We start from the raw sequence: 644 nt of genomic DNA on the forward strand, positions 1-644 counted from the left end.
AGCAGAGGTCAGAGCCGCGCTCTTTGACATCAAAAACAACAGAGCCCCTGGCCCAGACAAGATCACCTACGGTATGCTAAGGAACTTACACGACCACTCTATAGTTCACCTTACAGCTTATCTGAGCAAAGTGTAGGAATCCGGGTAGTCCCTAAAGATTGGAAACATGCCAACATCATTTTAATCCATAAGAAGGGCGAAATCCCGGGTATAGAAAATCTCAGGCCTATTTCACTGACCTCGTGTCTAGGTAAATTAATGAAGGTAATTCAGACGCGACTAACTCGTTTCGCGGAAGAAAACAGCATCTGGCCCCACAAGATGGTAGGTTACAGACTGCACCTTAGCGCTCAAGATACCATGCTAAGGCACACGATATTCTAGACAAACGAAAGACCAAAGATACGAGAGCAATATTGGGCATAAACTTAACCAAAGCGTTTGATAATGTGAGCCACTCCGCCATCCTCGACGGCCTGTCAGATGTTAACGTAGGGAAGAGGATCTTCGACTACGTCAAATCTTTTCTGAAAGACAGAACAGCGACCCTCCACATGCAGAGCCTCAGCTCAGAAGAGATTAAATTAGGAAGCAGGGGCACCCCGCACGGAGCCATCCTATCCCCCCTTCCTATTTAATTTAGT

This window comes from Dermacentor silvarum, chromosome 2 (assembly GCF_013339745.2).
Source record: "Dermacentor silvarum isolate Dsil-2018 chromosome 2, BIME_Dsil_1.4, whole genome shotgun sequence".
In the NCBI taxonomy this organism is placed as follows: domain Eukaryota; kingdom Metazoa; phylum Arthropoda; class Arachnida; order Ixodida; family Ixodidae; genus Dermacentor; species Dermacentor silvarum.